The sequence below is a fragment of the Tachypleus tridentatus genome, chromosome 1 (assembly GCF_004210375.1).
Source record: "Tachypleus tridentatus isolate NWPU-2018 chromosome 1, ASM421037v1, whole genome shotgun sequence".
Classification (NCBI taxonomy): domain Eukaryota; kingdom Metazoa; phylum Arthropoda; class Merostomata; order Xiphosura; family Limulidae; genus Tachypleus; species Tachypleus tridentatus.
In genome coordinates this window covers 148,347,495-148,364,075 of record NC_134825.1, presented here as the reverse complement: position 1 = coordinate 148,364,075, position 16,581 = coordinate 148,347,495, and the positions used below count along the sequence as shown (strand labels likewise).

Genomic DNA, 16,581 nt, shown 5'->3' with positions numbered 1-16,581 from the left:
CACAGCTACACGAGGGATATCTGCACCAGCCATCTATAATTTAGCAGTGTAAGACTAGAGGGAAGGCAGCTAGTCATCACCACCCACCGCCAACCCTTGGGCTACTTTTTTACCAACGAGTAGTGGGATTGTTTCAGTCTACTTATTAGTGTTTCCTATACAGGTCAACTTAAAATTAAACAAAAATGTGTTGAAATTATACACATCCACATTTATTTGTAAGATAAATGATAGATTAACTAAATTACGTAAATGAAAAGAAATTATTGACTGGTACTAAGGGACTTATTCTCAGCAGACAAAAAATATTATTTAAAGCCGTGCGCTAAATAAGCCCTACCTTAAAGTGTACAATGAAAATTGTTAAACTAGGAAAAGCTTTTATTAAAAATTTAGTATAACGTTCAGACTAAAAAGACAACTACTTTTGTCACATGTCTGGTTTTTGTTTTCAATAAAAACGTTTTAATATACTTTAGTCTTTTTATTTTATATTTTAATTATTTTAATAGTTGGACATTTCCCAGGATTTTAGTTTCTAGCTTGTAGAAAAAAAAAAGAAATTAAGAGATGTTTGTTTGTTTGTTTTTTTTTTTAATTTCGCGCAAAGCTTCTCAAGGGCTATTTGCACTAGCCGTCCCTAATTTAGCAGTGTAAGACTAGAGAGAAGGCAGTTAGTCATCACCACCCACTGCCAACTCTTTACCAACGAATAGTGGGATTGACCGTACACCATAACGCCCTCACGGCTGAAAAGGCGAGCATGTTTGGTGTGACAGGAATTTGAACCAGCAACTATCGAATTACGAGTAGAGTGCCGTAACCACCTAGCCATGCTGGGCCAGGAAAGAAAAGAGCTTACTAAAGGTTACTAAGATATATTAGAGCCATATTTGTGATTTCAGAAAAGTACTAACAAACAAATCAAATGTATTTGAAAAAAAAAAGTATTTTAAGTAACAACGAAACTGAACGAAAGACAAGTTGGTTTTGAAACGCTGTAATTTTATTTATGTTCAGTTTTATAAATTATTGTGGAAAGTGAGTAAAACACAAAATGTAAATGACTATTTTCCCACAAATGTGTGGAAATGACCCACATCAGAGCACAGTAATGTGTTGATAGTTTACACTGTGGTTGAATGTTACCTCACAATCATAAGTTGAAGTAAGGGTGGCCTAGCTATTCCCAGAAGTAATGTATTGTAAATACATAATGCTCATATGCTTGAGTTTTGAAAACTACCCCATACGAAAGTTTAAAGCAAATTTTCTTTTTCAGTAAGAGTTGTATGGAAACTTCCAAGAAAGTAAGTAAAACTGATACTGTTAAAAACATAATAGGTCAAGATAAAAAGTCCAAACTCTTCAAAAGTGATGTTAAGTAACTTCAGATATACTCTTTGCGTGATTCACGACAATCCAGTTGAAATATTGCTAATGACTCTCTCTCTCTCTTGTAGTTTGGGTATGATACGTACGTTCCCTGGAGGTTCAGATGTTCTATGACCTCTTCCTTTACTTGTGTGGTCATGCAGTGTTTGATGGTGTTAATTATTGTTTTTTTGGGTCAGAGTGAGCTGAATTACTCCGACTCTTTTCAGAGCAATGTCCATGTATTGACATACATGCATAGATATTGTTTTGCTCTACCAGTAAAATGTCTAGCTTGTTAGTGGCACTTTTTATTACTTTTTTATTTATATTTTTATTATTTTATATACATTTTTCATTTATTTATTTTTTATGTTTAAAATATACATTGATCAGGGAGAGGTGTTTAGAACTAACTTCATCATATATGAAGTACCTGGCTAGTTTGCATAGTAATTCGTTTTTCATTCAATTTTTATCAAAGTACGTTATTGTACTATGTAGGAGTCTATCTGGTATGGTTAGTATACTAATGACTCACCTGTGCGGTTTGGTTTATTTTGAATTTCGCGCATTGCTACCGAGGGCTATCTGTGGTAGTCGTCCCTAATTTAACAGTGTAAGACTACCGCCAACTCTTGGGTTACTTTTTTACCACCGAATAGTGGGATTGACCGTGACATTATAATGTCACCGCAGCTGAGAAGGCAAGTATGTTTGGTTTGACGAGGATTCGAACCCGCGACCCTCGAATTACGAGTATATCTGTTGCTAGTAAAATTCCTATTGTTACTACTACACTGTAATACCCATAGAAAAAGATATTTTTTTCTTCAGAACATTAAATCATATTTTACATCACAAAAGTCATTCAATGCTTCAAAAAGCAAATGGTTGGAACGTTCTATCAATCACATGGCTGTCCTAACTATTGATAACTGAGTGACAGGTTTACAACGTAGTACATACATTGCATCTAAACATTATTAAGTAGTTTGGAAATCAACTCTCGAAACTTTCAAAAATCGAATATCAGTTATGAAATGTACCTCATACATTTCACCGAACTTTACTACCTAATAGCCCATAAAACAAGGAACTCTATTTCCTTTCAGTTATTAATTGCACATATTAATGACTTCTTAGCTTTGAAAACAGGCAGTAACTTCATAATGTAGAACATACGGCATTCTTCCATTCTTACTTGATGACTCGGAGAGCAAGAGGTCAATAATTTTTCAATCACCTCACCATTTTAGCTTTAATGGTTGACTAATAATCTCAAAATGTAGTTTATATATTCTGCCAGTCCAAACTACTTGATGAATCAAAGAGCAAGGTAAGGCAATTCCTTTCTATAATAAGGTTTTCAACTTAATGATCATTCTAACTTTCGATAATCAATCACATACATAATGATCAGGAGTCCGACAATGGCATTTTATTCGCTGGTTGGATCTGGTAGTTGTTCGTTTTCCGTCAGTTCATAATCTGATTCGTCGATACCTAATGTAGCTCACATATTAGAGGACTTTATTGTCAATTTATCAAATATGGAACAATCCAGCTGAATCTAGGTTGTTTTTGTGCAGCTGGCACATACCTAAACCACATTTTGTTTCCACACTGAAACATCCTTTCTTTCACTATTTGACCATAACACTTCTGTTTTTGAGTTACCCTACCGAGTTATTGTTTGGTGAATTTCTGTACTTTGTCTATCGTTGATTTTATATACTTTTGGTGACACTGAGAGGACCTTACATTAAGTCCTCAGAGAGTATGAGCTATCATATAAACATGGTCTGGTTCAAAGAAAAGCCTGTTGATCTTTATTCTATTGCCTTTTACGCCATTAACGGATTTACTGTTGTACATTTATTTTAGTGCCAACGCTTGTTTCTGTATAGTTTTATTTTTTGTTTGTGACGTATATTTTTGACTATGTATTGCGAAAGTCTTCCCTGTTCTCGAAATTTATAGAAGGTTCTTCAGAGTAAAAATCAACAATATTTGTAAACGAAAACGCGGTAAAATATTGTTGAAAGTTTTACAGTATCGTGTGATGTGTATAAAAAGCAGCTAAGAGAGACAAAAGAAATGTATTATTTGGTCAGCTACAGTCAGTGTGCTAAAGGCCTAGAAAGCTATAATTGTAATTAATCCCTATTAATCTGGAAACTACATAATCTGACCAGGAACGTTTAGAGACTTGGAACATTACAAACCGTTTAACTTCAGCTAATTACTTCAGATTCGGACTTTAGAATTTCCATATCATTGTTGGGAAAAGTCAGATTGTACTCGGTGCGAGGCAATCCAAGAAAAGACATCGTTAGCTTAAGCGAGGTGTGTGATAATATCAACTTAGAATTAATTTGCTCGTAGTGGACCTGATCATCGATAAAATATTGAGTTCTAGACCGCATATAAAACTCAGTTTTGTCTGTAAGTTTGTAAAACTGTTGTATATAAATCATTATTTGCAATAACTATTAGTAATAACCGTTATAGTAAATTGACTTAATTTTTGTTTGTATATTAAAATATATTTGTGTTAAAAAATAAAATACTGTGTATTAATCTTGTTGGTAAATACTATAAATTTGATGGCTCGGCATGGCCGAGCGCGTTAAGGCATGCGACTCGTAATCTGAGGGTCGCGGGTTCGCATCCGCGTCACGCCAAACATGCTCGCCCTCCCAGCCGTGGAGGCGTTATAATGTGACGGTCAATCCCACTATTCGTTGGTAAAAGAGTAGCCCAAGAGTTGGCGGTAGGTGGTGATGACTAGCTGCCTTCCCTCTTGTCTTACACTACCAAATTAGGGACGGTTAGGTGCAGTGGGCTAACAACCTACTCACTTAAAATCCTGTTACAGAAACCGCAGTGATTGCGGCCCTATGTTCCTTAAGGAATTGAGTGGCAGATGATGATGATGATGATAAATTTGATACATATTAACAGTTAATTAATTCATATTCAAATTTCTGGTTATTGGAAATAGTAATACGTAATGTACATAACTTAATAAATCAGACTTGTCCGAAATAAAAAATTATATGATACAGCCATTATCACTTATTACAAGTGTTTATTCCAGCCAATTCTTTAGGGATTAACAAACTTTATAGATTACCAAACAGGTGTCTATATGAGAGCTTCCATTACACCAAACACTTTATTTAACTTATCAAACAGTTGTCTGTTGAAGTTAGTTCCTTTCTGTGTGTGCATTTCTTCAGATGTTCTGAATTGTGTATCTAGTTTTTAACTAACACATCCATAAAAGCAAGTGCTTGTATATTTATCAATGGATAGGCTTTGACACACTCTATGAAACAAACGATGAGTATGTTGTACCGACTTTTTGTTCACTCCAAGGGTGGGCTAATAAAATGTAAAATTTTCAAGAAAAAAAACAACAGAATTCAAAGTACATATGAAGAACAGCCAGAAAAGGATCATAAAAATGACTGAACTTCTAAAACAAGTCAGTATCTTTAAGTTATTGGATCAGGATATGACATGGTCGCCAATGATATCTGGTACCACAAATCCTGTATGAATGTTTTCAAAGCAACCCGTATTTCATCTACTGATGTGCCTGAACCTACGCCTTATGACATCGCTTTCACTGCACTGAAAAAGCAACTAGAAGTGAGTTTGTTACAGGATCAGTAAGGTTTTATTATGTACAGACAGATTCTATTTGATCTAAAAGTGGCCAATACAGAGAGCTATCACTGGAGCACATTGAAATCGAAACTTGCCCAACACTTCAGCTCTCATGTTGCCATTTTAGAGCAAACTTTTGGACCAAAGTTTGTCTGTTCATCTACAATTTTTCTTTGTGATTTCTTTGAAAACTTTGACAACTATAAATAATAAAAACTTCTTAATAAACAATTAGAAACACTTCAAAAGACAGTTAAAATACTCCAAGCTAATGCCAAACTGTGCTAAAAGGACACACAAACTATCAACTCTATCAACATGTCACTTGATGCAGTTTTGAAATTAGTTCTACAATATATCAGCCACTTCTATTCTTGTATGGGCTTAAAGGACAAGACACTACAAACTATATATATTTTACCAGTAAGTAAAAAAATTAAGATTGATGCACTCAAAACTTTTGCAAAAGGCAGTTCATCTTCCATTTGTGATAAGTTAGTTATCTCAAACAAGAGTCTTGCTCATCACTGTCTACAATAACAATGTGAAAATATCTGAATCTGAATTATCAGAAATTAGAGCAAAAATGTTCCTCACAAATAAAACATCACTTCTAAAGTTTTTCTCCCAAGAGAGAATGATTTTATGTAACACCTCAAAAGAGCTGCTCTTGTTATGTTAACCAACAAAGGTGTTAATTTTAACAAACTATCAATTTCTCTTCTTAATTATCATGGATGGACAATAAAATGTGACCAGTTACCTCCCATCATGGACAGTACATCTTTCTGACCACAGGATATAAACCAATCAGTTTTATGTGGCTGTAAATAGGGTTGCAACCAAAACTATTCTTATGCAATTGTAGCTTAATCTTGTATATTCATTATTTAATATCCAACTTCTTATTTGTCTTCAAAATTGTTATTTGTTTGAAGTTATATACACACCTCAGTTCATTTTAAGGCCTCAAATGGATAATACAGTAATGTATCATATGCATGTTCGTATGTTTTGGAAGAAGATACCCCACCAACAGGTCACATATCAATAAAAAAAATATTTCCAGTAGATTCATGTCATAAACACCACATAGTGACACGGTAGTTGTTTGATAATATGCATAGCATATGCTTGGGAATAGCATAACTTCATAAAACTGCCATTACGTTCTATCCATGTAGTCAGAATGTAACCTGCAGATATGTAAGTGCTATTATATATCAATAATGTGAGAATATTACATTGCCTATGAAAAGCAAAAGTGTACATTACCCAGCAGTGTAACTCATAGGCTATTGGTATTCCCCATGTAGTATTTTTTTTAATATTTAAATATTAGTTTTGTACATTGAATATCACATTGAAATATTATAAATCATGTGTGTTTTCTTATAGCAAAGCCACATTAGGCTATCTGCTAAGCCCATCGAGGGGAATTAAACCGCTCATTTTAGCATTATAAATCCGTAGTCTTACCGCTGCACTAGCATGGTGCATTATAAATCGTGTAAAGTATCATTTTCCATTTAAAAATAACAAATGAAGATTAGTTCCAATTTATTTGCTAATATTTCTAATAATTTGATATACGTGTTATAATGTGGGTAAGTCATAAACTTCATGAATGACATGAATAGCTTCATTATACCTAATCTTAATAAGAAGATATCAGCTATCCAGCATTCTTGAATTAGCAACTTTAAATTTTCAAAATACTACGGTATATAATGATAAATTATGCTTCCCACATCCATATGGAGTTTGTATAGAAAGTTTAAAACCACAAAATATAAAAGAATAGTTTGAAAGTGAGTGTCAGATGGAATAAGTAGATTTTACAGTTAGCAATGGTGTTTACATGAATGCTTAATATTGATGTTGATTTCTTTGAGAGATTTATTTTTTATTCTTTAATTTTTCATAACTTGGGTGATATAACAACAAAATATAAAGATGTTATTAGAAATATTTTGCGTACAGTTGGGATGCCTTGAGAAATACCAATGAAACTATTCGTAACTTTTATACTTCTGTTTATTTGTAGATATTTATGTGCTGTTACCAGAAACATTTATCATAAAACCACCAGTAAAAGGTTATTATAAAAAATTGAAAAAAACAAACTCACTACTCATTAGCAGTCCTACATGAGTTTTTCTGTAATTTCTTGAAGAAATCCCAACATTATAGTAATATCTAAATGTAAGTAAAAAATTGTCAATGTAAAAATATTTACATAAAAGATGGTGAGGGATGTAAGACTTATACCATTTTTTCAGCAGTAAAATGTGATATTGCATGGGAATGATGGATATTACAAAATAAAAAAAAATAAATTATGAAGTGATGTTTTAAGTTGATGTATTCAAACTGTAAGATGAACAGCCAAGAACAACAATGAATTTTTTGACTTAATAATATTGCTTTTTGATGTGTATCATTAGGATAACAGGTTCAAAGCAAAACAAAATAACATGTGAAGTAACAATAATTCATACCATACCTTTCAAAGTTGAGATGCTGTGTATCATTTCTTTTACATCTACTTCCAAACATTTGCCCAAGACATCTTGGAAGACCTAAGACATATTACCTTTTTTTTATAATATTAGGCTTCTCATTTGTGGTGATAAGGTCAAATATTTGGAAAAGGAATGGGACTTCATGACTATAAGTATATCTATATGTGTGACTAATGGGCAAAGCCTTGTTTTGTCTTTTTTTATTAGAGCTATTCCTGTAGTTGCTGGAAGACATTTTGACCAAATCATACAATTGTGTTTTCAAGTGAAAAAATATAACTTTTAAAAAGTTGGGTATTGTGAAACAATTATAATTTTTATAAGTTATATTATTACAGAAACATTTGCCTTTAACTAAAGCAAGCATTAATTTACCCAAATTCTTAAAAGATCATGAAATTGATTACAAAATACTTTAATTTTATCTAGAAGAAAACTCTCTTAGATTTATTAAATCATAATTTTCTACTATCATCCAATAAAGTATTTACATACAAAAAGGGAAAAAAGAGAAGACATTCAAATAAGGAGAAAGTTGAAATTCAATCTACTCTTTTTTTCATGGCTGTATGAACTGGTTGGCAACACTTACGATGAGATAACCTTCATTAAAATAAGGAGGTTCACCATCAATCTATGATTTCAAATGACCAGATGTCAACTTCAGGTCCATATTATTTCTTTTTCATTATTTCTGGAGCCATCCAGTAAAGAGTGCCAGCCATTGCTGCACGTTTACTTTGTTCTGGTGTTGTTACAGCACATAATCCAAAGTCAGCTACATGATGGAAAGAACCAAGAATAAAATTTTCATTTGAGTGAAAATGAAGACAGAAATGACTTGAAAATAATTTCAAGTTAGCCTTAAATAATGATCCTAAGACATATTAATAATTGTTACAGTTTTGTAGTCAGTTTGTTAGGATCAACGTAGGTAGTAAAAGTTTAAAATTCTTAAAACTACTTTAGCTTTATCCAGCCAGTTGTATAATATCCTTTTTTGAGAGTACATGAGAACATTAAGTTAACATTCTTTTTGCTCATTCTTCTCCTGTCAAATCAATGTAACAAAACTATCTTTTCAATAATCAGACTTATAATTTATAATAAAATAAAATTCTATTATAATTTGTTATAAATTTATTAATAACAGAAATATTCAAATACTTAACTCTAATTCTGACTTGTGCTGCTTCTATTCCAAATTTTGGAAGAAAAAGAGAAATAATTAATCATCCAAATGCACAGATAAAATATGATTTTTATATAATCAGATAAACTAACGTTATCATGTAAGGTTTCAACATCTTCATAATATATATGTTTTTGTTCACTTAAGAATGAAAATAATGACTCTCATAACAAAAATAATTGCATAAACACTGGCAAAATATTGAAAACCAACTAGTTTAAAAATTGTTGTAAAAATAACCTAAGTGCACGTATTGTGTTGTGTTTTGTTTACATTATTCTTAGTTTGTCCATTGGGGCTCAAAACTATCTTTTGTCTTCTGCAGGTCAGGGCCAAAAAAGATTTTATTCAATATCACAACTCATTAGTTCAGCTGGATGGTGAGAGAGAAAAGTTTCTATGAAACTATCTATACGTGTAGTATAAAACGTATTAAATATTACAACCTAAATGCTATAAATTCTCAAAATTATTGTAAAACAAATTAACTACAGATGTATTTCCTCTTACATATTCATCCTAATCATTTCTGAATTAAGGTATTTTCTGTTATATCACCAACAATAAAAACCTTCTTTAATCAGTGTAGACTCTAACTTGAAACAAAATCAAAAAAGTTTCCAATTTTGTTATTTACATGTTTCATTTTATATTTTTAATACACAGACTAACAGCAATATCAAAATATACTTCCGTAGCTAAGTAACATGACATTCCATGTCATTAAATAAATGAAACTATTCAGATGTACTCAGGTTATTAAGTTTTTATACTCCAAGTGACAGATGTAGACTAACCATGTGTCATGGGACATAGCCCCTTCTTGTTAGAAATGCACTGGTCATACATGACTGTCATTGCTAGTGGCATGATATGATAACCAACTCATAATGAAATGGCATGGCCCTCAAAAAGGGCTTAGTTTATCCACTGCTACTGTACAACTATGTTAAGGTGAAAATTCTGAAACCATTTTAGCATAAAAGTATAATCCTTGCCTTGACTTTTCTTTGTATTAAAAGTTATTATATAGGAAAAACTTCTTTTCAATGTAGTTTTTTGCTAGTTTCCTTCTTTGAAAAAATGAACATGTGCACCTGCTCACATGTGTGTGTCTGTCAGTGATTTCTATTTGTAATACAAGGAACCACCCATATTCTTAGTGATTTTTGTTATTTTGCCTCCTCAAATAGATGCACATGCATGTGGATAAATAATACTCAGGTGCACACCCTCAGAGGCATCTTGGTACAGTTGTAAAGTTTTTGGTTTCTAGGTTCTTTCTTCTTGAAGCTATGGCTGTCACATACATGCACAGACACATGCTTTTATTATTATTATTATATATAAGCAATATTATTAATATAATAATGCTTGCATGACAGACAATGTAGATATTTTATGTTTCTATTTAATCTTGAAAGACTAAACCTCACCTTCAGTAGTTTTTGAATGATTATTCTTCATACCATTAACTAAAATAACTTCTAAGATTGTAAAATTTTAGCTTATTTCAAGGCTCAACTGTTTGTTAAGTTTTATCATTTGGTATTTCATTTGAACTGTTATCCCTTTCTTAATGTTATTCTTTTTAAATTAATAACTTTTGTGATAGAAGGTTAAAAATATGCCATACATTTAACATTGAAAGCATAAGTTTTAACTAATATTTAGTACAGTTAAATCTTGCCAAAAGTATATTAACAAGAAATTATGTAAACTTGTTGATGATGTGCCTCTATATAAGGCATTGGGAGTGAAGAAAGAGTCACACAGAATTTACAACCATGATAACCTCATCAATCTTAGATGGAACTTCACTATTGTTGGTTGAAATGTTATTTTATTTTTTTTGTCACTCTAGATATTAAAGTTATAGAAGTGAGTGTTCATTTTCGCTATTAAGATCATAGGGTTTTGAAAAGGAACTGCAGTAATTATTGAGTAGAATTTTAAATAAATAAATTGTAATCATCAAACATCTGTTAAAAAACAAAATAATATAAAACCTCTCTGCATAACAGTCAATATAACATACTTCTTTATAAACTGTTGATATTTCATTTTTGGACAAACAGGTTTGGGTGAGAACATTATTCAAAGAGCCAACTACCAAATATTCCTCTATTACCCAAACAAACAAAACTTCACTTACATTTTATTCTTTAGTAAAATCTCACATAAACAACGCGACATTATTTTTTTCGTGACTTAAGATTATGTCAGTAATCATATATCTAGTACAAATACTCATACCAAAATAATTGTTCATGAGGTAAAAACTAAAGTAACTATGTTTCTTTATCATTCTTTAAGAGTTAGATTTTTATTATCTAGAACATTGTTTCCCAAAGTGTGATACGTGTGGTGGTACAGAAAATAATTTTAGGTGGTACTGTGTACAGGAATGATAAAGCAAAATCCACGGAAGCCTCGTTTATAGTGTCACGTGTAATTCCAAAGGTTGGAGCTGCTGAAGTAATTGGCGAGACACTTGTCAAACTTGTTGCCACAGAAGTTTGATAAAATACCTTTGCCAAAGAACACAGTTCACCACAGAATTGTAGAAACTACTGTAAACATAAAGCAATTAGTATCTCGAGTACGCAAAGTTGATACCATGTACTTCAAGCTGATGAATCCACTGATATTTTGAACACAGCTAATCTATTAGTGTTTATCAGATATAATTTGAATAAAGAAGTCCATGAAGATATTTTGCCTGCCAATTTTTGCTAACTCTTACAACAGGGGAATAGATTTTTAAACTTATTGACGACTTTTTGGCAAACAGTAACATAGACTGGAAGCAATGCACAGATAATCATGGATAGTGCGAAAGTCATGGTTTATCCAAACACAGGACTTGTTTCACACATTCAAGTCGTTTCATCGGAAGCAAGACTAGTCATTGTTCTATACGCAGGGAAGTCCTCGCCACATGAAATATGCATGAAGATTGATGAGAACTTCATGAAGTTGTTAAAACTGTAAATCATATTTATGGTAGGTCATTGAATTCTCAACATTTTCTCAGCTTTGTGAAGGGATGGGCAGCGACTACAACTACTGTTTAATACTGAAATACATTGGGAAAATATCCCCAATCTTTCTATTTGAGTTTCGAAGAGAACGTTAATTCTTTCTGGACGAAATATTCAATTTACGAGATCTTATGCTGTCTTTATAAATTAGTATATCTTACAGATATATTTGCTCATATGAACAATCTGAATTTATCATTACAAGGCAAGCTTATATCAGTATTCCATATGAAGACAAAGTAACTACAAAATAATTATCTACGTACCACTAAGTTTTGATGTTTCCACTTGGCGCAGTACTAACAGTTCATTAATTAAATCTTCTTTAGCTAGTTGCTGGGATAAATAAATCTTCTTAACAGCAACTTCCAATCCGGTTTCTCTATCTGTGGCTTTATATACAGCTGCTTAACCATTGAAACAATAAAAGAAATATCATTAGAATCTGTAATGTACTGATATGTAAATACATTACCGGATTCTAGTGATAAAATTATTATGCTTTGATAAAACAAAAGCAATGGATTATCATACGTTTCTAATCTTTGTAAAGTTGTAAATATGAATGATTATTTTATTATACAAGAATTAGAATATCATGCAATGGTATATTTTTGTTATTATATGAAGAATACTATAAAGTATGGATAAAAAATAAATAGTAGGTTATATTCACACAAGTAAGCGCCACTCCTTCAAATAACATTAATAAGTTTTTGGTTTTTTTTTTGTTTGTTTGTTTGGGAATTTCGCACAAAGCAACTCGAGGGCTATCTGTGCTAGCCGTCCCTAATTTAGCAGTGTAAGACTAGAGGGAAGGCAGCTAGTCATCACCACCCACCGCCAACTCTTGAGCTACTCTAATGGGATTGACCGTCACATTATACACCCCCACGGCTGGGAGGGCGAGCATGTTTAGCGCGACGCGGGCGCGAACCCGCGACCCTCGGATTACGAGTCGCACGCCTTACGCGCTAGGCCATGCCGGGCCGAGTTTTTGGAAATGTGTTCTGCTGTTACAATCGAGATGTACTCGTAGTGTGATGAGTTTTGAATATTTTTAACTAAGCCAACATGCATGAATTAATCCATTGAAGTAAATGTATTTTTTTAAGCATAAGAATATTAACGACACTACAGATTATTTTGCTTTATAAATCTCGTGAACTTGTGTTTGTTTGTTTATGAATTTTGCGCAAAGCTACACGAGGGTTATCTGCACTAGCCGTCCCTAATTTAGTAGTTTAAAACCAGAGGGAAAGCAGCTAATCATTACTACTCATCGCCAACTTTTGGGCTACTCTTTCACCAAATAAGAGTATAACTGATCGTCACATTGTTATTTCGCCCTCACAGCTGAAAGGGCGAGCGTCTTTGGTGCGACGGGAATTCGAATCCGCGACCCCAGATTCCGAGTCGAGCGCCTTAACCACCTGACTATGGTGAGCCTGTTTGTGAGTGATCAAACATACTTTAAAATTTCACATGACAATGATGTCTTTCTATACTGTTATTTTATTCTTCATAATTTGCCAAATACTCTATTTATATCAAAATATACAGTTGTTTAGTTTCAAATTTGTAACACTTTCTGAACTATGCAACTATTTTTGCTGGGACCAAAACAGTTATTTTTAAACACAAACTTTTGTTGATGTAAAATGGAATAGCCGTATTTGGGTGAGATAAATCAAACTGCTCACTTGTAGGTCTGTATTTTTTTCAATCAGAAAATTGCAAGGTATTTCTGTATTTTGTAATGTAAACCATGTTTTTAATACATCAGGAATATCATTCTAGAGACTGGTTAACCAGCATATACGTTTTCCATCTACATTACATAGAGTGCTAAAATCAGGGTTCGATTCTTCTCGGTGGACTCAGCAGATAGTCCAGTATGGCATTGTTATAAGAAAGAAACAAACACATAAAGTGTAATAAGTTATAACTTTCTCTCCTGGAAATGCATTTCCATGCTGTATTTTCCTCATTTCATATAAATGGCTATTTTCATTCATTGTTGTCCTTTATCTGCAAAACATTATTTTCACACGTCTCAAGCCTTCTATTTTCCCTCCATTAGAAATGACCCGTTCTAATGTGTGTCTCCTGCACATTATCATGCGACAACTCTCAAACAATGAGACTGCCACATATTCTGGTTACCAATGCAGTTTTCTCTATTCAATTCTACGAGACTATCACTTCGAGTTTTGAAAGAAATTGGAAGCATCGGTTTTTAACGAGAAGGAAAGGTGGGATGTGTGAAAGGAGGTAAGTACCTATTGGAAACACATTTTTAGTATTAGAAAATTATAAAATTATACCTGTGTTCACATAAATATCTAGAATCCCATATTCAGTAGGTGAAGGGTCCAGTGGGAGGGAAATAAAAGAAGTATCCTTTCAAAATATGCAAAGAACATACCTGAAGATTAGAGAATAAGATTCGAAGAACTGATGAAGGAAACCGTACCACTTCTGAACAAGTTATAATATTCATCCATCAGAGAAAGGTGTGATACATATCGACGGAAAACAGAGGTGTATGAGAAAACAATGGAATTCCCTGCAGGAGTAGAGTGGATATTGCACGACATACTACATTCAGCAAGCCAATTGCGTCCAAAAACCATGCTACTAAGAACTAATATCCACTCAGAGATAAGATGAAAAGTACAGTGTTTTCACCTCGAACTTAAAAGGTGTAATAACATAAAAGGAGAGCAGAGGAGAAGGAATTATAACAACTCCAAATATTTCCACCGTGACCCATGATAAAGATGGAGAATAACTGAGAGAACAAGGCAAACATCCATAATATATGGCCCTCCACTAGTACAGCGGTATGTCTACGAATTTACAACGTTAAAATCAGGGGTTCGATTTCTCTCGGTGGGCTCAGCAGATAGCGCGATGTGGCTTTGCTGTAAAAAATACACACACCCATAATGTATGTGTGAGGACTTATGTTAATAAGTTACACTCTAAGTCTCTACGTCTCAATCCTTTTCTTTCTGTGTGCATTACTGTGAAGGATGCCATCTACACCAATAGAACACTACCACTCTACTCTGCACGGAATGATAATTTTTCTTTGTATTTTTATGTCATTAAACTATTAATGAAGATACTTTTACAGTCCACCACCTCAACAGCTTGAAACTAGAAAGACGTAAGAGTTTTCAAACTCCACTAGAACAAAACGGAGGGGATAAAACGTGAATGGGAGTCTAGAGGAATGACAACGCCTGAGACAGTACAATGGGTAAACAAAAAAACCTTATTGTTAAACGCAGACTAAACTGATTTGTTCAAAACAAGGCATTATAGAAATGGGCAGCTCTTTGTTTCTTCTTTACCCATGTAGTTCATGTGTGGTATAGTCCAGGAGAAGCATATTTGTGAAAAATTTCATTTTGAGAAATGAAAACTTTCAAGTGACATCGTAAAATGCCCTTTCACGTCAGTTTGCACTATGTAGCTATAGAATATAACAAGCAAGTCAAGATGGCTGAACAGTGTGGATTTTACAGGTGAAATAATACCTAGTCAGACATAATTTGCCACCAAGCGGAATCCAAACGATGAATAATTACCATCAAAAGGGAAATAAAACCCCTGGAAAATTAAAGACAAAAAACTTACCAAGTCAAAGCCATATGGAAATTTGCATAATTGCTACACATGGAAGATGATAGCCTCAAGAGGATGCAACAGTGATACTATCCAAATCGTGAGAAGTGAATGTATTAAAAGTGTCCATATGCGCAGTCGAAGAAGTTCCTCCAGTGGATGACAAAGATGATACACGAGAGGAAAGGCAAGGTGTCAAATATAATTAGAATGCATCTGGAAAAAAGTAGGGGAGGGTAATGAAAGAGTGTGTGTTTGTGTTTTTCTGATAGCAAAGCCACATCGGGCTATATGCTCAGCCCACCGAGGGGAATCGAACTCCTGACTTTAGCGTTGTAAATCCGGATACATACCGCTGTACTAGCGGGGGGGGGCAAGTAATGAAAGAGAGGAACACACCAATTGAATCACTAGCTCAATTTCAGTCGGTGAGAATCAAAAAAGAAATATTACGTACAAAGGATGGTTGGCAAGGGAAAAAGAGAGACGAACAAACACCACATATGGACCAGATAGAAACCAAGCATGAAGATTGAATAAAAGAATAGTGATATGATTAATATTGCCAACGAAGGGAAGGAAACAAAAGTAGCTAGATAATTAAAATAAACACAGATGAACAAGGCAGTAAGGAGCAATCAGAAGAACTAGACCTTGAATGGTATGGACGAAATGAAATCATCCAAAGAAGAAGTTGAATGAGAGAATCAACACATAGATATTTATTGACCCAATCCTGACTAAAATTGTTGATATCCAGGGGAAAAGGATGAGGGACTAGAGACCAAAACAGAATTAGTCTGTGGTCGAAGAATGTATTAAAGAAATGGTTGTAAAGAGTACCCTACTGAAGTCAAAGCCATTGGAAGACAAAAGGATTGAAAGATAACATCATTGGATAAATTTTATTTGGATGGGAAAGATAATGTCTGGCCAGATAAAGGAATTGATCCAAAGACTGACATACAGCTAAAAACTCAAGAGTTTTGATATCATAAGACTCTTAAGCTGTAAACTAACACTTCAAAGCCTCCTGTTGATCAACTCATGCCCTCCATTTATTGAGATGAGATGTCAATCCAGACTAAACAAAAAAGTGGACACCTGCTGATTGTGGGTTCTGATCAACCAC

The 16,581-nt window shown here is 33.4% G+C and overlaps 1 long non-coding RNA gene across 1 annotated transcript; it reads right to left on the bottom strand.

Moving 5' to 3' along the window:
- Positions 1-7,996: 7,996 nt before the first annotated feature.
- Positions 7,997-12,329, bottom strand: LOC143226674 (uncharacterized). The gene is made up of 3 exons (XR_013014706.1): positions 12,080-12,329; positions 8,750-8,772; positions 7,997-8,355 (listed from the first exon to the last, which is right to left on the bottom strand). It is a non-coding gene; the product is annotated as an uncharacterized LOC143226674 (long non-coding RNA).
- Positions 12,330-16,581: the final 4,252 nt, after the last annotated feature.